Below are 22463 nucleotides of genomic sequence, written 5' to 3'. Positions count from 1 at the left end.
GGCAAGATCAGCACCATTTATTTACTGTGTATTTCAAAAACTCATTCATGTATAGCAACCATCTTATAATTTTATTAAACCTTATCTAGCAAATTATATTGTTATCAAAAAGGATATATTTTATGCAAATTATATTGTAATCAAAAAGGATATATTTTATGCAAATTATATTGTTATCAAAAAGGATATATTTTATACATATTTTTTTTCTTTTTCTCTCTTTTTTTCCCATTGGTTTGGAGCCAGACATATCAATACCAGATCCAGGTTTACTCCTGGTTCTGTGCTTATGGGTGGCTTCTAGCAGTGTTCGGAGAAACATGCTGGGGATTGAATTTGACACATTTAAGGCAAGTGCCTTACTTCTTGTACTATCCTCTCCAGCCCCAGATAAAATCTTCACTATGTTATCACAGGTTAGAAACATCAATGTGAAAACAAAAATTTGTTTGATTATCATTTGGAAGTTTTTCATTCCATTTTTTTTTTGTGGAAGTGATGGCATCACTGTTATTTGGGACACATAATCAAGCATAAGAAACAGCTTTCTTTTGTAAAGAATAAGTAACTGAAAGAAAAAATCAAAATGTGGGAACTATTTATATAATAGAAAAACAAATAATTTCCCTCCAATATATTTTTCACTCAAATATGACCTGTTTAAGAACTTTAATATCTACCCTAATAGCTTTGTCTTTCCTTAGTTATTTTTTATTAAATTGTATATGTTTGTATGTATGTATGCATGTATATGTGCATGCTACTATAAATATCAGAAGGAAACTCATCTGGTTGTATTATCTTACTGTCTTATTCATTAGTAAATAGCATGCACTCACTGTCCTCCTGTTGCTCATCGATTTTCTTGAGTGGGCACCAGTAATGTCTCCATTGTGAGACTTGTTGTTACTGTTCTTGGCATATCGAATACATCACGGGTAACTTGCCATGCTTTGCAGTGTGGGTCGAATACTCTCGGTAGCTTGCTGGACTCTCCCGAGAGGGGCAGAGGAATTGAACCCAGGTCGGCCACATGTAAGGCAAATGCCCTACCCACTATGCTATTGCTCCAGCCCCATTAGTAAATTATTACAATAAAAATATAGATGTATATTCATTTCCTATTTGCCAGAGACTCATGATTTTACCTTTCAGAAGATTATATTTTAGCACTAATATCAGTTTAAATGGTACTACTTATCATTAGACATTATAAAACTGTGATGGAATAGTTTTAATTCCATAGACAGCATTAATTTCAAGAGCAGAAAATTTTGCAGCAGCAACAATAGCAGCAATAGCAATAATAAAATATTTAAATGGCTCTTAGTCAATCATTTATGTTTTTCTGCAGAGATTGCAGGCATTCAGAGAAGTTAATACCTTTCAAAAATAAGGGGAATGAAGAAATATAGCTTTATTAAAGAAAAATGAGGAGGAAAAAAATAAAAATAAGTAGGCAAAAGTTCCTTGGAGGCATTGTAAATAGATATGGAAACACACACATATGCACATGTATTTAATCAATCATCTGTTTTTCATGTAATTTTAAAGAGGGATTCTTTTAAGGCAATGTCTCTCATCGATGGTTGCAATAGTAAACAGTAAGCTTACATGTAAATATATTCTTATTATTACAGCAGTGCCAGCTCCCACTTATCTGCTGAATACATTTCAGAGAGGTTATTGGGATAAAAGGGAGGAAGAAGATAATTATTGAAAACAAAGGATACAGGGAGTCAAATTGGAAATAGAAGTGCACTTGGTCCACTGTTGAAAGTGCCAGTATCTCACTATTTTAATATGCCCAAGTTCAAAACAGGACTGGGGTAATGCAGATATGGCAGAAAATAAAAATATCCAGGTCTCTCTTTTTATGTAACCATATTTGAATAGATATGAGGGGAAAGAATATCCTAACTTCCCCTAGGCTCTGAAATTTGGGCTTCAGTTGTACTCCCTGCATCCTAAAAAATAATAAAAATAAAAAACATGAATGACTGGCTAAACCACCAAGAGATATGCTCCCCACATGAGTAAGCATAAATATTCAAAGTTTCTTCTTAGAACTCTTCAAAGCTATATCAATTCTTACATGAATCTGTTTTCTCCAAGGTAAATAGGGTAGAAAATGATCCCAAATACAATGTATGAGAACAGTCTATAATCTGCATCCAAGCAGATTTAAGAATCAAATTCTCTGTCCCTAGTCACGCCGTTGTGATCATATCTTTATATCCCAAATGTTGCATCTTAAAATCTCTTAACAGTGAGAAAACATTCAATTTTCATATCCTCTTTGGTTTGCCCAAATTAACAGAAGTTACTGTACTTAGAAAATATTTTGAATATTAAGCAAATATAGTGTATAAAATGATATCATAAAATTATAAGGAAAAAAAGAGTAAAAAGACTTTTGCAAAGGGGAAATTCTCAAACCCAGTATTTCCACCCACCTACCCTCAATCCAGCAAAATAATTAAATTCCACTCTGATAAATTGCATGTCAAATAAATTTTTGGAAAATGAAGTAATATGACAGGTTAAAAATATCCACATCTAGAAGAGTTAGAGGAATAGCTTAATGGCTGAGTGCATGCTTTACATGTTGGTTGCTGCGTCAATCACCTAGTACTTCCCAGTTTCTTGAGAACTGCAGGGAGAGAATCCCTGACCAGAGAGTTCATTACTAGCACCTGCCTCTACCACCACCTGGTGTGGCCCCAAAGCCAACTTATATGTACTTTAAAAAGAGAGTAAACATGGATTAAATTTTTCACTTTAATCACAATATGGGAAAGATAAAAGCTCCAGATTTTAATGGGTCAGAATAGCATTATGTGTGACAGATGGGGAAAAGATGATTGGTTTTCAGATTATTTCATGAAACTCAAAATATGGTTGAGAGAAAAGGTTTTATCTGGTATGGGCATATTCTTTCATAATCAGAACTAATGAGATTTCCATATGTAAGCCTATCTTCATTGACTAGGACAGAGAAAAATGATAACAATTACAAAAAGGATCTGTATCTCTTTTTGTACAACATCTCGAGAGCAAATTTGTGTGCAGAACATAGCAATCTTAAAAGGTGGTTTGAAAAAATTCATTTACCCTAAATCTAGTTGCTTAGATAATTATGTTGCAACTTTCCCTGTTTTGAAGACCTTACCACAGGCTCTGTATATATATTCCTCAGACACACTGCCTTTTGGTGATTCTTGTGCTAATTTGTAAAAAAACGGGATGGGATTTTCCCGTAGGCACTATGACACCAATCACATTTGTTCTTTAAATGTCAAATCACCCAAATTTTTAGGAAAGGCGCATTTCATTATTCACAAGTGTGAACACAAATAATTTTTTTAATTTCAAATGGTCTTTCATATAAAACTATTTGTAAATAACCCCTAGTAGAAAAGCCCAAACCATTAGAAGTAAGCACATGGTCTATTCAATCTTTGCAACTGACTTTTTGAAGAATTGACTATTAAAACCAGTGACCATATGGTAAAACTGAGGCTCATAAAAAGTGATGCATCTAAAATCTTAAAGCTATTAGTGGATAAGTGTTTGTTACCTGCCTTCTTTCACCTTCACTGATTCGTAAGACATTTATTAAACACGAAGTATGTCAGAGAACTTGAATGAGGCTCAAGAATGCAAAGATAAATTAGACACTTGCTATATACATGTAAACCTCTAGAGAGTAGTAAGGCAGAAATTAGATCACTATAACCGAGTGAGATGAGTATGTTCAGAGGAGGAGTGGGGACTATTCTTGAACAGGAATTACCTATTACCAGCAGTATCAAAAATCTCTCTCTCTCTCACTCTCTCTCTCTCTATATATATACATATATATATATATATATATATATAATGGAGTTGGTCACATAGATTGGGTGAGGGTTCATCCTGGGTTTGGACTACATGGGTATGAATGAAAATGTACAAACTCAATTGTAAAGAATCTACTTATATACTTGATTTTTAATTGATTTTTTAAATTGAATCACAATGAGATACGTAGTAAAAAAAGTTGTCCATGACTGGGTTTTAGTCATATGTTCCAATACTGTCCCTTTATTAGTGCATATTTCCCATCACCAATGCCCCCAGACCCCCCATCCCACCTGTCTCTATGGCAGGCCCTTCTCCCTCCCTCCCTCCCTCCCTTCCTCCCTCCCTCCCTCCCTCCCTCCCTCCCTCCCTCCCTCCCTCCCTCCCTCCCTCCCTCCCTTTCTCTCTCTCTCTCTCTCTCTCTCTCTCTCTCTCTCTCTCTCTCTCTTTCTCTCTCTGTGTCGTGTATGTGTGTGTGTGTGTGTGTGTTGTGTATGTATGTGTCTTTCCTTTTGGTATTATGGCTTTCAATATAGATATTGAAAGGTTATCATGTATATACCTTAACCTACTTTCAACACTTAGTATGTTTCCAGAATAATCACTTCTATTATTATCGTACTGGTCCCTCATATTATTTTTTGTAGACTATAACTGAATGCAGTCATTCTATATCTGACCCTATTTTTCTGACTCAATTTACTCAGCATGATACTTTACAAGTTCATTCATTTAAAAGAAAATTTTATAACTTTATTTTTCTTAACAGCTGCATAGTATTCCATTGTGTAGATGTACCATAGTTTCTATATCGAGTCATCTATATTTCAGAACTTGGGCTACATCCATATTCTGGCTATTATGAATAATGTTGAAATGAGCACAGAAGTGAAGATGACATTTCTGCTGTTTGTATTTGGGCCACTAGGGTATATTCTCAGAAGTAGTATTGCTGGGGGATAGGAGTTCAATTTCTAATTTTGGAGGAATGTTCATATTGTTTTCCAAAAAGGCTGGACCAGTTGATATATCCACTAACAGTGAATGAGAGTCCCTTTCTCCCGCCAGTACTGGGTGTTCTTGTTCTTTTGGATATTGTCAATCTCTGTGGTGTGAGATGATATTTCGTTGTTCTTTTGATTTCCATCTCCCTCATGATTAGTTATGTGGATCATTTTTTTCATGGCACTTTTGGCAATTAAAATTTCTTCCTTGAGGGTGTTTCTGTTTATTTCTTCCCCCATTTTTATGGGGTTGTGTGACTTTTTCTTCTAAAATTCTATCAATGTCCTATGTATCTTGGATATTAACCCCTTATTAGATGGGTATAGGGTAAATATTTTTTCCCACTTAGTGGGCGGTCTTTGTATCTTGATCACCATTTCTCTTGAGGTGCATAATCTTCTTAGTTTAATGCAGTTCCATACGTTTTTCTTTGCTTCCATTTGCTTGGTCAGCAGTGTTTCATCCTTGAAGATGTCTAGCTTCAATGTCTTGGGGTGTTTTTGCCTACATATTACTCCATGTGCTATAATGGAGTTGGGAAATATGTTGAGGTCTTTAATCCATTTCGATCTGACTTTTATGCATGTCATTAGAAAAATGTCTGAGTTCATTTTATTTTTGCAAGTAGCGGCCCAGTTCTCCCAGCACCACTTACTAAAGATGCTTTCCTTGTTCCATTTCATATTTCTTGTCCCTTTATCAAAGACTAAATGATCATATATTTGAGAATCTGTATCAGGATATTCAACTCTATTCTATTGATCTGTGAATCTTTCTTTATTCCAGTACCGTGCAATTTTAATTATTACAGCTTTGTAATACAGTTTGTACTTGAGTAAGTTGATTCTTCCAATCTTCTCTTTGCTTTAGCTGCTCATGGGGATTTATTGCTTTATGTGAAAATCAGGAGTGTTTTATCTATTTCTTTGAAAAATGTCATGAGTATCCTGGTAGGAACTGCATTGAGTCTACATAATATATTGGGGGTATTGCCATTTTGACAATGTTAATCCTCCCAATCCATAAATAGGAGATGTGTTTTCATTTTCTTGTGTCCTTTATTTCTTTTTTTCCTTTTTTTGTTTTTTTCCCCCTTTATTTCTTGAAGCAAGTTTTGTAGGTTTTTATTTTTCTTTGTATGTGTCCTTAACATCTTAGTTAAGCTGATTCCAAGGTACTTGATTTTCTGAGGCACAATTGTGAACACTATAGTGTTTTTAATATCTCTTGGGTATTTATTTTTGCAACCTGGCACTTTAAAAATCTATTGTTTCTAGAAGTTTTTTTTATAATCTTTAGGATTTTCTTCATGTTATGTCATCTGCAAATTGTGGTAGACTGGCTTTCTCCTTTTCTATATGGATGCCCATGAAATCTTTTTCTTGCCTCACTGCTATAGTAAGTATCTCCAGTACAATATTGAATAGGAGTGGTGAGAGAGTGTACCCTTGTCTTGTGTCTAATCTTAGAAGGAAGGCTTTTCGGTTTTCTCCATTGAGAGTAATATTTGCTGTGGGCTTTTGGTACTTGACTTTCACTATTTTGAGGATTGTTTCTTTAACCCTCATTTTGCTGAAAAGTTTTATCATGAATGGGTGCTAGATCTTGTCAAATTGTTTTTCTGCATCTATTTCTATAAACATATGGTTTACAGTTTTTCTTTCATTGATATGGTATATTATGTTGATTGACTTCTGATTATTAAATCATCCTTGCATCCCAAGGATGAATCATACTTAGCCATGGTGTAGGGTCTTTTTGATGAGTTGTTGGATTCTATTTGCCAGAATTTTTTTGAGGAGATTTGCATCTGTGTTTATCAGGGAAATTGGTCTGTAATTATCTTTTATTGTGTGTTGCTGTTTACTTTTGGTAATAGGGTGATATTTGCCACACAGAAATTATTTTATCCATCCATTTTAAAGGAAGAAGACACTATTATTTTTGTAGAGTTTAGGAGAAAGTTGGAAAACAGGGCATATTGTTTTATGGATAATTTGTGAAGTGGATAAAGATTCAATTTCACATAGGAAAATGATTTTTTTATGTGCAGGTGCATGTATGCTGTGTATGTGTGTGTGTTTGTGTGTGTTTAAAGTGTGCTATGTATGTGTGTGTGTGTTTGTGTGTCTGTGTGTATGTGAGTGTTTTTTCTGCACAAGAAATATTTCTACTTTTGCCTCAGTTTGGGTCATCCAATAAACCTCATGACAGGTAATATCATACATCCCCACAAAAAGCAGAGGCATGAGAAAATATTAAGACTGCAACTTCTGTTTCCACCTGTCAATAAGACTTTACCACTGAATTCAATCAAGCATTGTACATGAAACCAAATTAGAAAACACATTCATTTTACCAAAGTCAAAGTACCTGACTTTGCTCTGTAACTCACATTGTCCCTAATGGGACTATCAGACAAACTGTCAATAATACTCCTAGCTCTAAGGCGGTGTTTATTGAAGGGCGGACTGCACAGCCCATCTAAAAGTCTGTCACAGGTTCATGAGCCTGTCTGCATATCACACTCAGTGTTTAAGGGATCCCTCCCCTTTTTTCACAGAAACAGAGATCATTAATAGGAAGCTTGATTAAAATTTGGCGCCTTTTTCCAACTCTTCTGCAAATTTATCTTTCCTTTTTCAAGGAACTTTGAAGTCAAATCCCTTTCCAGCTGAATCAAAAGAAACTTGGTAACAAAATGAGAGTGTCAAAAACTGCCAGTAATAATTTTTCAGAAGATTTTAATTATATCTTCTCTGCAGTATCTCTCTTCAAGGATTTTGTTACTTTTTATGAGTCATGAGCTTTGCTGGGAAAGTCTTGGGACAGGGTAGGGTGTATGGTGTGCGAATTTGTGAGTAGAGGGTGGGTGGAGTGGACAGGGTCAGGGATTATGAGGTAGTATAAAGTGTGGCAACATCAATAGGCCTTCTTGAGTCTCCTTTTGTCTAAATTTTAATTTTTTTTACTTACTATGGTCACACTGGGCTGGAGCGATAGCACAGTGAGTAGGATGTTTGCCTTGCATGCAGCCGACCTGGGTTTGATTCCTCCGCCCCTCTTGGATAGCCCGGCAAGCTACCGAGAGTATCTTGCCTGCAAGGCAAAGCCTGGCAAGCTCCCCAAGACGTATTTGATATGCCAAAAACAGTAACAACAAGTCTCACCATTTGTTGTGAGACGTTAATGGTGTCCACTCAAGCAAATTGAGGAACAATGGGAGGTCAGTGTTACAGTGGACAGTGCTACTATGGTCACATTAACACAATTTCCTTGTTTTGGGAAATTATACAAATGACTTTCTCACTTCAGAATACAAATTGTTCCTCAAACTTGTCATAAAAAGGCAAAGGGTACAATGTTATTTTCCAGAAAGATCTGGTTTGTTTCTTTTTTTATAATTATCAAGAAGTTCACATAAAAGACTAACTTTTTAAAGTTTTTTTTCCTTACTCTCATGAGTTACACATTTCAGTGGCATTCCCAAAGGAATCACAGTTACTTCTTCTAAAACTGAACTTTTGTGTGGTCTAAATTGCTAGCCAATCACGAGTTTGTGTACCATGTACTTTAATTACCTGCTAACAATCTAAGATAGATAAGATGAGTTTCCTAAAAGTAGAAGGTCCCCATAAAAAATTAAAAAAAAAACACTTCTAGACTTTTTGCTATCAGGAAACAATAAAATAAGCTTTTGGGATTGACTAAATAAATACGTTTACTTCACTATATAATCAAGATGAGAAAAGACACTGTGGAAAGGATCATTTAATTGTTCACTTATACGAATATAAAAATTATTACTTCATGGGATGGAGTGATAGCACAGAGGATAGAGCATTTTCCTTGCATGCGGCTGACCTGGGTTCCATTCCCAGCATTCCATATGGTCCCCCCGAATATTGTCAAGAGTAATTCCTGAGTGCATGAGACAGGAGTCACCCTTGTGCATCACTGGGTGTGACCCAAAAAGCAAAAAAAAAAAAAATTAGTTCTTCAGTTCCACTGTTCTTTCCAAACACTTTCAAACTTAAAGCATCTGATTTTTGTGCTACTGAAGAAGAAAATTTTATGATGAACCAGTTTGTCAATCTATTCATCATTAATAATCTTTCATTACTTCTTTTAAATGTAAAGGCATTTTTGGAGTGTTTGCTATATGTTCCTTGAGGAATTTATAATGCTGCATAAATCAAAGTGTTTGTGGGACATGCCTGACAGTGTTCTTCTATTTTACCAAATTTAAAAGAGACGATGAGAAATTTTTCCACATTATCATAGCAAATGTAAAAATAATATTAACTTTTTGACTAAGGAAATTGATTCAAGTGTGCCGAACATTTTGCTTTGAAAAGTGAACTTCTTTGGTACATTAGACATTATAATAGAGCATTTATATGATGTTGAAAAGGCAATTATTCCTTCGCTTTTTATCACTGACATAACGATAACATCCTTCATGCATACTAACATTATATAATAAATAGCTGAAAGATGATTGAAATGCATACTAGGAGGTAGACAATACCTTGATATCAAAAGCTGACAGAGACATTACCAAAAACAATAAAATCACAGAGCAATATCTCTAATGATTGCAGATGAAAACTATCTTAAGAAAATCTAAGGAAAATTTAGAAAATCATTCAACTACTATACATCTTGATCACTGAAAATTTATTCCATAGATGCAAAGATGGTTTAATATATCCAAATCAAATAATGTAATGAACCACATCAATAAAATAAAAAATATAATATGATCTTACCAATATATTAATAAAAAGTGCATGATAAGTTTTAATATTTGTTTATTATTATTTTTCTGCAAAAATGGATATGGAAACTAAGCTCAATATAAGAAAGGTTATAAATAATTTAAATTTAATATCATATTTGGGGCTGGAGCGATAGTACAGAAAGTAGGGCATTGCCTTGCACGTGGCCCACCCGGGTTCAATTCCCAGCATCCTATATGGTTCCCCAAGCACCCCCAGGAGTAATTCTGAGTGCAGAGTCAGGAGAAACCGCTGAGCATCGCTGGGTGTTACCCAAAGAGCCAAAAAATCTTAAAGTTAATATCATAATTTAATTATATTTTAGTTCTTTAATTATAAAGAACTGAAAATTTTTCTCAAAAGATTAGTCACAATACAAATGCCTTCATTCAGCACTATTATTCAAAAGTGTGTTGAAAGTTTTGACTACTATAAGTACTTTTAAATAAACGAATCATAAGTAATGATAAAATATTCAAATTGGAAAAAATACCTCACCATCAATTTGTACTGAACCCTATTATTTACATAAAATCCTGAAAGATGCTATACAAAATCTTTTGAAACAGCAAATCAATACAGAAAAGTGACTGGATACAAAAACCATGAATAAAAATATGTTATATTTGTAATCAAGTTATGAAACAGTAGAAAAACATATTTTAAAATTTGCATTTAAATTGCACCAAAAAAGAATCAAATACTTTAAATTTAAGTTTACTTTAGAAGTAGCCCTTCACTGTAGCACTGTCCTCCCTTGCTCATTGGTTTGCTCGAGTGGGCACCAGTAATGTCTCCATTGTGAGACTTGTTACTGTTTTTGGCATATCGAATATGCCATGAGAAGCTTGCCAGGCTCTGCCGTGTGGGAGGCATACTCTTGGTAGCTTGCTGGGCTCTTCGAGAGGGACGGAGGAATCGAAACAGGTCAGCCATGTACAAGACAAATGCCCTACCCGCTGTGCTATTGCTCCAGCCCACTTAAGAGGTAACATCCATAAAATACTATGAATTATTTTAAAAAGGACAAAAATAGAAAAAAATCCATGTTCATTAATTGCAAGGAATAAGTGAATTAAAATTTCCACATTACATAGAGTATTATAAAGAATTCAATGCATTTTTTGTCAAAATTCCAATGCAGGGGCTGGAGTAATGTTACAGTGGATAGGATGTTTGCCTTGTATGCGACTGACCCAGGTTTGCAATTCATACAGTTTCCCAAGCACTACTACGAGTGACTTCTTAGTCCAAAGCCAGAAGATAGCCTTGAACTTCACTGGGTGTGTCCCAAAGCAACAAAAAATGCCAATGTTATTCTTCAATAAGAGAAAATTAATATTATTCAATTTTGTATAGAACCACAAAGCCTCTTAAGTAGCCAAATACATCCTGATATAAAATTTGGAGACATCAGGGTCCCAAACTTCATACTATAAAGCTACAATAATCAAAAATGTTATATAAGAATAAAAGCGCCCGCCCCCAAGGGCCTGGGTTCCTCTCCGGTCACGCGCAGCTAGAAACAGCCCCGAGACAGCTGGTTTTCAACCCCTGAGCCGCGTGGGACGGGCACAGAGGCCCAGCTCTGGGCAACAAAGCTGAACGGCTCCAATTCCAACAGGTACAGCCCGCCCCCAAGGGCCTGGGTTCCTCTCCGGGCACGCGCAGCTAGAAACAGCCCCGAGACAGCCGGTTTTCAACCCCTGAGCCGCGTGGGACGGGCACAGAGGCCCAGCTCTGGGCAACAAAGCTGAACGGCTCCAATTCCAACAGGTACAGCCCGCCCCCAAGGGCCTGGGTTCCTCTCCGGGCACGCGCAGCTAGAAACAGCCCCGAGACAGCCGGTTTTCAACCCCTGAGCCGCGTGGGACGGGCACAGAGGCCCAGCTCTGGGCAACAAAGCTGAACGGCTCCAATTCCAACAGGTACAGCCCGCCCCCAAGGGCCTGGGTTCCTCTCTGGGCACGCGCAGCTAGAAACAGCCCCGAGACAGCCAGTTTTCAACCCCTGATCCGCGTGGGACGGGCACAGAGGCCCAGCTCTGGGCAACAAAGCTGAACGGCTCCAATTCCAACAGGTACAGCCCGCCCCCAAGGGCCTGGGTTCCTCTCCGGGCACGCGCAGCTAGAAACAGCCCCGAGACAGCCGGTTTTCAACCCCTGAGCCGCGTGGGACGGGCACAGAGGCCCAGCTCTGGGCAACAAAGCTGAACGGCTCCAATTCCAACAGGTACAGCCCGCCCCCAAGGGCCTGGGTTCCTCTCCGGGCACGCGCAGCTAGAAACAGCCCCGAGACAGCCGGTTTTCAACCCCTGAGCCGCGTGGGACGGGCACAGAGGCCCAGCTCTGGGCAACAAAGCTGAACGGCTCCAATTCCAACAGGTACAGCCCGCCCCCAAGGGCCTGGGTTCCTCTCTGGGCACGCGCAGCTAGAAACAGCCCCGAGACAGCCGGTTTATAACCCCTGATCCGCGTGGGACGGGCACAGAGGCCCAGCTCTGGGCAACAAAGCTGAACGGCTCCAATTCCAACAGGTACAGCCCGCCCCCAAGGGCCTGGGTTCCTCTCCGGTCACGCGCAGCTAGAAACAGCCCCGAGACAGCCGGTTTTCAACCCCTGATCCGCGTGGGACGGGCACAGAGGCCCAGCTCTGGGCAACAAAGCTGAACGGCTCCAATTCCAACAGGTACAGCCCGCCCCCAAGGGCCTGGGTTCCTCTCTGGGCACGCGCAGCTAGAAACAGCCCCGAGACAGCCGGTTTTCAACCCCTGATCCGCGTGGGATGGGCACAGAGGCCCAGCTCTGGGCAACAAAGCTGAACGGCTCCAATTCCAACAGGTACAGCCCGCCCCCAAGGGCCTGGGTTCCTCTCCGGGCACGCGCAGCTAGAAACAGCCCCGAGACAGCCGGTTTTCAACCCCTGAGCCGCGTGGGACGGGCACAGAGGCCCAGCTCTGGGCAACAAAGCTGAACGGCTCCAATTCCAACAGGTACAGCCCGCCCCCAAGGGCCTGGGTTCCTCTCCGGGCACGCGCAGCTAGATACAGCCCCGAGACAGCCGGTATTCAACCCCTGAGCCGCGTGGGACGGGCACAGAGGCCCAGCTCTGGGCAACAAAGCTGAACGGCTCCAATTCCAACAGGTACAGCCCGCCCCCAAGGGCCTGGGTTCCTCTCTGGGCGCGCGCAGCTAGAAACAGCCCCGAGACAGCCGGTTTTCAACCCCTGATCCGCGTGGGACGGGCACAGAGGCCCAGCTCTGGGCAACAAAGCTGAACGGCTCCAATTCCAACAGGTACAGCCCGCCCCCAAGGGCCTGGGTTCCTCTCTGGGCACGCGCAGCTAGAAACAGCCCCAAGACAGCCGGTTTTCAACCCCTGATCCGCGTGGGACGGGCACAGAGGCCCAGCTCTGGGCAACAAAGCTGAACGGCTCCAATTCCAACAGGTACAGCCCGCCCCCAAGGGCCTGGGTTCCTCTCCTGGCACGCGCAGCTAGAAACAGCCCCGAGACAGCCGGTTTTCAACCCCTGAGCCGCGTGGGACGGGCACAGAGGCCCAGCTCTGGGCAACAAAGCTGAACGGCTCCAATTCCAACAGGTACAGCCCGCCCCCAAGGGCCTGGGTTCCTCTCCGGGCACGCGCAGCTAGAAACAGCCCCGAGACAGCCGGTTTTCAACCCCTGAGCCGCGTGGGACGGGCACAGAGGCCCAGCTCTGGGCAACAAAGCTGAACGGCTCCAATTCCAAACAGGAGACATTCCCAACTCCTCGCCCAGTGCCAGGGACTCTTTCCGGAGCCGCGGCCGCTAACACGGCCGCGAAATATTTTCCCACTACATATGCCATAGGAACCATAACCTAACTTCTTAGATGGAAACTTCTCTATTTTAGCTCAGCCACTAAAAATACAGTTGCCAATAACTCATAAGCCTATCTTAACTCACACTGCATATCAAGCAGAATAGTAACACTGAACGTGAAGGACTAAACCACACCTCTCACAATGGTAAAGCAACGCAAAAGCCCACCAAACATTCATATTGAAGAGTCTAGCCCAGATGACACCAACAGTACTGTAGTGTTAGACAACCTCTCTGACAAGGAATTCAGAAGGGAGCTACTTAGGATGCTTAGGGAATTAAAAGAAACAATGGAAAGCAATGCCAATAGAAGACAAGAGGATCTAAAGGCAGAAATGAGGAAAATGCAATCAGAAATGTCAGACCTGAAAAATCTCGTAGGCGAATTGAAAAGCTCAGTGGAAGGCCTCAGCAGCAGAGTAACAGCGGCTGAGAACAGAATCAGTGAGCTCGAAGATGAAGTTCAGAGACTCTCCCGAAAAGAGCAGAAAATGGAAAAGAGACTCACAATTCGGGAACAGATGGCAAGAGAAGATCGTGATGAAGCCAAGAGGGGTAACATAAGAATTATTGGAGTCCCAGAGGGACAGGAAGAAAACCTCGATGAAGAAGAAACTGTCAAAGACATCATTGCTACAACATTTCCAGAGCTGAAGAAAACTTGTGACCACATTCAGGAGGCCCGAAGGGTACCAGCTAGAAGAAATCCAAATAAAAATACCCCAAGACACATTCTGATCAAAATGACCAAAACCTTAGACAGAGACAAAATTCTGAAAGCAGCAAGATCGAAGAAAGAAATCTCTTACAAAGGAGCATCCTTAAAATTCACAGCTGATTTTTCTGATGAAACCCTCATGGCCCGAAAACAGTGGTGGGACATAGTAAAAAAACTCAATGAAATAAATGCCTCCCCCAAAATACTTTTCCCAGCAAGACTCTCATTCATAATAGAAGGAACAACACACAGTTTCACAGACAAACAACAGCTCAGGAACTTCATAGACTCAAAACCATGGTTACAAGAACAACTAAATGGGCTACTTTAAGGCAAGAAAGGCCCCTCAAATACACCCAATTTTAACAGAACAATGGGACAAAATCCCATAACAATAATCTCTCTCAATGTCAATGGGCTAAACGCACCAATTAAAAGACATAGAGTGGCAGGATGGATTAGAAAATTGAACCCAACATTCTGCTGCCTGCAAGAAACGCATCTCAATAGTCAAAGCAAACACAGACTCAGAGTCAAAGGCTGGAAAACAATCCTACAGGCAAACAGCTCCCATAAAAAAGCTGGGGTAGCCATCCTTATATCAGACCACATTGATTTCAGAGTGAGGAAGGTCATAAGAGACAGTGAAGGCCATTACTTATTGATCAGAGGATCTGTACAACAGGAAGAACTTACAATAATAAATGTATATGCACCTAATGAGAGACCAGCAAAGTACTTAAAACAACTACTCATAGATTTGGAAAAAGACATCAATAGCAACACAATACTGTGGGAGACTTCAACACTGCTTTGTCACCTCTTGATAGATCAACCAGACTCAAGCTTAGCAAGGACATACTTCATTTGAGGGAAACAATGGAAGAAAGGGACTTAGTAGATATATACAGGACACTTCATCCACAAAAAGCTGAATACACATTCTTCTCAAGTGTACATGGAACATTCTCCAAGATAGACCACATGCTGAGCCACAAAACATGCCTCCATAAAATTAAGAAGGTAGAGATTGTATCAACAATCTTCTCAGACCATAATGCGCTGAAATTAGAAGTAAATCACACACAAAAACAGAAAACTAAATCAAACACCTGGAAATTAAACAGTGCACTATTGAACAACGGGTGGATTAGACAGGAAATCAAAGAGGAAATCAAAAGATTCCTAGAAACGAATGAAAATGAGAACACGAGTTACCAAAACTTATGGGACACAGCAAAGGCTGTGTTAAGAGGAAAGTTTATAGCTCTACAAGCATTCCTCAGGAAGGAGGAGCGAGCACACATAAGTAACCTAACCTCACAGCTTAAGAGCTTGGAGAAGGACCAAAAAAAGGAGCACAACCCGAACAGGAGAAAGGAAATAATAAAACTCAGAGCAGAGATTAACGAGATGGAAACCCAAAAAACAATCCGAAAGATCAATGAAACCAAGAGCTGGTTCTTTGAGAAAATTAACAAGATCGATAAGCCTCTAGCAAAACTCACAAAGAAAGGGAGAGAGAAAACCCTAATAAACCGAATCAGAAATGAAAAGGGGGTCATTACAACAGAAACCACAGAAATTCAGAGGATCCTCAGGGAGTACTTTGAGAAGCTTTATGCCACGGAACATCAAAACCTCGAGGAAATGGATAAATTCCTAGACTCCTACAGACTCCCAAGGCTGAACCAAGAAGACCTGGAATACCTGAACAGACCTATCACCATCAAGGAAATTGAAATGGTAATAAAAAGTCTCCCCAAGCACAAAAGTCCTGGCCCGGATGGATTCACTAGTGAATTCTTCCAAATCTTTAAAGAGGACTTACTCCCAATACTCTTTAAGCTTTTCCACGAAATTGAAATATCAAAAACACTTCCAAACAGTTTCTACGAAGCAAATATCACACTGATACCAAAAGCAGACAGAGATACCACAAAGAAAGAGAATTACAGGCCGATATCCCTGATGAACACAGATGCAAAGATCCTCAACAAACTACTAGCAAATAGAATCCAACTACTCATCAAAAAGATCATACACCATGACCAAGTAGGATTCATCCCAGGGATGCAAGGATGGTTCAACATTCGGAAATCAATCAACATAATCCACCATATCAACAAAAGAAAAGATAAAAAGCATATGATCATATCAATAGATGCAGAGAAAGCATTTGATAAGATCCAGCACCCCTTTATGATGAAAACCCTAGCCAAAATGGGTATAGAGGGGACCTTCCTCAACATAATTAAAGCCATCTACCACAAGCCTACAGCAAGCATCATCCTCAATGGGGAAAAACTGAGAGCCTTCCCTCTAAGATCAGGGACGAGACAGGGATGCCCACTCTCTCCACTGCTGTTCAATATAGTACTGGAAGTACTTGCAATAGCGATTAGGCAGGAAAAAGATATTAAGGGCATTCAGGTAGGAAAGGAAGAAATCAAGCTCTCACTATTCGCAGATGATATGATACTCTACTTAGAGAACCCAATAACTTCCACCAAAAAACTCTTAGAAACAATAGGCTCGTATAGTAAAGTTGCAGGTTATAAAATCAATACCCAAAAGTCCATGGCTTTCCTATACGCAAACAGTGAGAGAGAAGAAAGCAACATGAAAAAAACAATCCCATTCACAATTGTGCCCCAGAAAATCAAGTACCTAGGAATCAGCTTAACTAAGGAAGTAAAGGACCTGTACAAAGAAAACTACAAAACGCTACTTCAGGAAATAAAAGAGGACATGAGGAAATGGAAAGATATCCCCTGCTCATGGGTCGGGAGACTTAACATTGTCAAAATGGCAATACTACCGAAAGCATTGTATAAATTCAATGCAATCCCTATAAGGATACCCATGACATTCTTCAAAGAAATGGAGCAAACACTCTTGAAATTTATATGGAACAATAAGCCCCCACGAATAGCTAAAGCAATTCTTGGGAAAAAGGAAATGGGAGGAATCAACCTCCCGAACTTCAAACTGTACTACAAAGCAGTAATAATTAAAACAGCATGGTACTGGAACAAAGGCAGAACTGCAGACCAATGGAACAGGGTTGAATACACTGACATCTCTCCTCAATCATATGCTCATCTAATCTTTGATAAAGGTGCAAGTAATGTGAAGTGGAGTAAGGAAAGCCTCTTTAATAAATTGTGTTGGCATCACTGGATGGCTACATGCAAAAAAATAGGCTCAGAACTCTGCCTAACACCATGTACAAAAGTAAGATCAAAATGGATTAAAGACCTCAACATCAGACCAGAAACCATAAGGTACATTGAAGATAAAGTTGGCAAAACCCTCCATGACATTGAAGCTAATGGTATCTTCAAAGATGCCACGCCACTGGCCGAGCAAGTGAAAACAGAGATAGATAAATGGGACTATCTTAAACTAAGAAGCTTCTGCACCTCCAAAGAAACAGTGACCAAAATACAAAGACAGTCTACAGAATGGGAAAGGATATTCACCGAATACACATCTGACAAGGGGTTGATATCCAGGATATACAAAATACTGGTTAAACTCCACAAGAAGAAAACATCCAACCCCATCCAAAAATGGGGCAATGAAATGAACAGAAACTTTCTCAAAGAAGAAATCCGAATGGCAAAAAAGCACATGAGAAAATGCTCTACATCATTAATCATCAGGGAGATGCAGATCAAAACCACAATGAGATACCATCTCACACCTCAGAGACTGGCCCAAATTCAAAAGAACAAAAGCAACCGATGCTGGCGTGGATGTGGCGAGAAAGGGACACTCCTTCACTGTTGGTGGGAATGTCCACTGGTTCAGCCCTTCTGGAAAACCGTATGGACGATTCTCAAAAAATTAGAAATTGAGCTCCCATTTGACCCAGCAATACCACTCCTGGGAATATATCCCAGAGAGGCAAAAATGTATAGTCGAAGTGACATCTGCACTTGTTTGTTCATTGCAGCACTCTTTACAATAGCCAGAAACTGGAAGAAACCTGAATGCCCAAGAACAGATGACTGGTTAAAGAAACTTTGGTACATCTACACAATGGAGTACTATGTAGCTCTTAGAAAAGATGAAGTCATGAAATTTACATACAAGTGGTACAATATGGAAAGTATCATGCTAAGCGAAATGAGTCAGAAAGAGAGGGATAGACATAGAAAGATTGCATTCATCTGGGGGATATAAAGTAACAAAGTATGAGATTAATACCCAAGAATAGCTGAGATCAGCACCAGGAGGATTACTCCATAACTTAGAGGCCAGCCGGGTATCCTAGAGGAAAGGGCTATTCAGATAGAGAAGGGAGCACCAAATAAAGGATGTTTGGAGGATCCTCCCAGGAGGGGAGATGCATGTCGAAAGTAGACTATGGACTGAACATGTTTGCCACTCAATGCCTCTTTTGCAGACCACAACACCCAAAAGGAGAGAGAGAACACAGGGGATTGCCCTGCCACAGAGACGGGGGGATGGGGGGATGGGGGTGGGAGGGATATTATCCATGGTGGTGGAAAATGGGCACTGGTGGAGGGATGGGTATCTGATCATTGTATAATTGAAACCAAAGCACAAAAAATTGTAAATCTACAACTTTAAAAAAAATAAAATAAAATAAAGGGGAAAAAAAAAAGAAAAAAAAAAAAAGAATAAAAGCAACATAATTGAGAACTAGGAAACAAACCCAAGTTACAGAGAAAATAATTTATAACTAAGGTACTAAGAAATGAAAGTGGGAAAAAAGTCCTTAACAAGTGGTATTGAATAAACTTAATAGTTAAAGGCAGAAAAATAACACTGTGTCACAAACATAGCATTCACAAAAGATAATTCAAAATGGCTTAACAACTGAGTTTTTTTTTTGCTAAGATATAAGTAAGCACAGCGAAAGATACTCCATGATATTTACTTTCATTTTTTTCTTTAGTGATTAAACACTAATGGCAAGGAAAATGAAAACAAAAATAAGCAAATGATAATACATCAAATAAAAACCTACCGTAATGTGAAATTAATTATTACTAAAACAAAGACAGATCACTGGATGGGAGAAAACATTTGCACATCAAACATCTGACAAGATTAATTGTCAAGGTATAAAGCATACACAGAACACAACCACAAAATAATAAACGATCCCATCAATAATTGGGAAGGAGATTTGGATATAAGATGGTCAACGGACACATGAAAAAAAGAAATGCTAGTGTCATTATTTGGGCTGGAGCGATAGCACAGCGGTAGGGCGTTTGCCTTGCACGCAGCCAACATGGCCGACCCGAGTTCAATTCCTCCGCCCCTCTCGGAGAGCCCGGCAAGCTGCCGAGAGTATCTCGCCCGCACGCCAGAGTCTGGCAAGCTCCCCGTGACGTATTCGATATGCTAAACACAGTAACAACAAAGTCTCCGATGGAGATGTTACTGGGCCCGCTCGAGCAAATCGACGAAGAACCGGAGGGCCTTTACCTTTACCTTACCTAGTGTCATTATTTATTGGGGAGATGAGACTCAAATCTGCAATGAGATATTATCTCAAACAATAAGAATGGATTATTTCAAAAAAGGTAAGTGTTTGAAGATAAAATTAAGTTTCGTCTACTATATATGGAAATGAAACTGGCTTAGACTTTCTGGAAAACTATACAATTTCTGAAAGAAAAATAAAAGTAGAATTATATAATCCAGTAATTCCATTCCTCTGTATCTAATCTAATAGCATAACAATATGAATAGTCATGAATGGAATCAAATGTTCAATAACAGATGACTGTATAAAGAAATCTGTGTGTGTGTGTATATATATATATACATACATGTATGTATATATATATATATACATTACAAGTAATATATATGAGTAAAAATAAGTGAAAAATAAAAAAATAAATTTAACCTTTGCTAAAACATGGATGGGAAAAGATGGAGTCATGTTAAGTAATACAAGTCAGAGGAGAAAGAAAAATACCATATAAGCTCACTCTAAGTGTTACATCAAGAAACAATGTCTAATAAAATCAAGCATTTAGACTTGATGCAGAAAAGATATCAAAGTATGAGAAATGGATAGAAAAGATTCTAAAGACATTTTTGGATAGAGTGTGGAAAGAGAGATCAAGAAAGAGAGAGAGAGACAGAGACAGACAGAGAAACAGACAGAGAGAGACAGAGACAAATAATCTGATGGACAACTTTTGAAAACATTGTACACCTAAAGCACATAGCATTGTACTCTTGTGGGTCCATATTACCTCAATCAAAATAATAAAATAAAATTTGGAGCCAGAGAAATATTGCAGGAAGTAAGTCACTTGCCTTGCAGGAGACCGGCTCAAATTTGATCACCAGCACTTTGCATGGTTCTCTGAGCATTGCCTTGAGTCACTGTGAGCCCACAGCCAATAAATAGCCCTGAGCTCTATTAGAAGGTTTAATTTAATTCCCAAAATTAAAAAATGTGATTTTTCAATTCTTTAGTAATGGTAAAAGACACAGAATATTCTCATTTACTTAGAGACATGGGGCTGGAACGATAACACAACAGGTAGGGCTTTTGCCTTGCACGTGGCCGACCCGGGTTAGATGCCTCCATTCCTCTCAGAGAGCCGGCAAGTTACTGAGAGTATCCAGCCCGCATGGCATCTCCTGGCAAGCTCCCTATGGCGTATTGGATGTGCCAAAAACAGTAACACAAGTCTCACAATGGAGACATTACTGGTGCCTGCTCGAGCAAATCGATGAGCAATGGTGGGGGGGCAGTGCTATAGTGCAACAGTTCTACTTAGATTCACAGGCTATCTTTCAAGTAGGATGTTCTACCATTCTGCATAAGGAAAGCCTTTCTCACATGGCACATATAAAGATAAATCTAAATGACTATTCTATAGGGACAATATGACAGCTACTCTGTGTGTCACATTTGACCTCAAGAATAGGACTTGATGAAGTACCAGAGATATATTTAATATTTTTCCATGCTTGGCTTCACACTGGCCTCACTAAGCTTGACATTCTTTACCTGATAATAGGAATAATAATTCCTTCCCAATGTGAGGGTAGTAGGAACAACATTTTTGTGGATCTCTTCAGTCTTTATAATTTTTCATGTCAGTGCGGTATTTCCCCCAAGGAACTGCAAGTTGGGAGTAACTTACACTTACTTTGACACAGATAAAGTGACAGTTGGGGGAAGGGAGAAAAGTAGGAAGGAAAACAAATCACCAAAAATGAGATTTGCTGGTCCACATCTTTACAAAAATGCCCACACTATAAATATAGCACATTAGGAAAAAATGTCATGTCAGATAGAAGGAGAATTAGACATTTTTTGGCTCTTACATACACATGGGCATAAAATAAGGATTACTGTCATTTCTAATATATCCATGGAGAAAACAGATATTTTTTGTTGTCAAAGACCATTTCCAGTCTTGAATTTCGTTGTGCATATAAAGAACATGAGATTCCTTCATTTGGTGGTGTTTCTTTCAAGGCCCCACAGTGTGTTGACACCTGTACTGGATACATAACTCCATAAATATCTATTTCTTTTGGAGCGGTAGATGGAGGTCATAGGGTGGGAGGTCGTGTTGGGCCACATCTCCTATGCTCAAGACTTACTCTTGGGGCTGGAGCAATAGCACAGCAGGGAGGGCGTCTGCCTTGCACGCGGCCGACCTAGGTTTGATTCCCAGCATCCCATATGGTCCCCTGAGCACTGCCAGGAGTATTTCCTGATTGTAGAGCCAGGAGTAACTCCTGTGCATCGCCAGGTGTGACCCCAAAAGAAAAATAAATAAGTAAAAGAATGTGGTAGATAAAAACTAAAAAAAAAACAACTTACTCTTGACTCTGTGTCAGGGATCACTCCTGACAATGCTCCCAATGATATTCAGTGTGAGGGTTAGAGCCAGGGTCAAACCCTCCATCATCTCTCAGTTCCCATATCTAAGTCTCTTTATACAGCATGAGGAATGGGTGCAATTTTTTGTTTTCTCCAAACTCCTCCTCATTCTGGAATAGCAATGTAGCTATTACACACATTTTAAATATTAGACAATTAAATATTTGTAGCATATACTTCAGAAGCTGCAAGAACTTTTTCCTACTTGGTGAAGAAAATATGCCTCTCCCATTATTTTTCTCTAAATAAATATGGCCTGTGAAACAGTGTGTTGAGCATAATATCCATGAGTATCATGGTGATAAAAGCCAAGAATTAAAATACTGATACCAGGAACCTAGTCATCATTAA

General features: G+C 39.5%; 1 protein-coding gene across 1 annotated transcript in view; it reads right to left on the bottom strand.

The window, feature by feature from the left end:
• The window catches only part of CNTNAP5 (contactin associated protein family member 5), a 973836-nt gene that overhangs the window by 138812 nt on the left and 812561 nt on the right, over nt 1-22463 (bottom strand). The gene's annotated exons all lie outside the window — the stretch shown is intronic.

This window comes from Sorex fumeus, unplaced genomic scaffold, assembly GCF_029834395.1.
Source record: "Sorex fumeus unplaced genomic scaffold, SorFum_2.1 ptg000009l, whole genome shotgun sequence".
Taxonomy (NCBI): Eukaryota; Metazoa; Chordata; class Mammalia; order Eulipotyphla; family Soricidae; genus Sorex; species Sorex fumeus.
This window is presented reverse-complemented; position numbering and strand designations above follow the sequence as displayed.